Consider the following 451-nt stretch of genomic DNA (forward strand, 5'->3'; position numbering starts at 1 on the left):
GCGGCGATCGCCGAAGGAGTCGATTCCGCCCTTCCTCTCTCTACCCGGAGAGGGAGGATCCGGCAGGTGCTGAGTCCGATCCGGATCTCTAGGGTTACAAGGCGCTTTAAGGGAGGAATAACTGGTTCCCGAGGCTCCATTCCGACCCGGCGTGGTGTTGGGGGGAGGCGGAGGCAGTCGGGGTGAGGCTGATGAGACCTTTGGAAGGAAGCCGAGGAGAAAAGGAGGGTGGACCTTCACCTGCATCCTTTAGAGTTCTGACCTAAAATAACCAGGTTCAGGCAGGCACTAGGCAGACACAGGAGCCCTCGGGCTGCAGGAGGGAAATCATCCTTGCAAAGGCATTCCACTTATTCCCTCCTCCCAGACCTCCACCCTCCAAGTTAGTAGCATCTTAAACCTTCAGTAGCTGGGCATAGGAATCCAAAATTTGTTTCGTTTATTCATTCCC

Source organism: Myotis davidii, unplaced genomic scaffold (assembly GCF_000327345.1).
Source record: "Myotis davidii unplaced genomic scaffold, ASM32734v1 scaffold580, whole genome shotgun sequence".
NCBI classification, from domain to species: Eukaryota; Metazoa; Chordata; class Mammalia; order Chiroptera; family Vespertilionidae; genus Myotis; species Myotis davidii.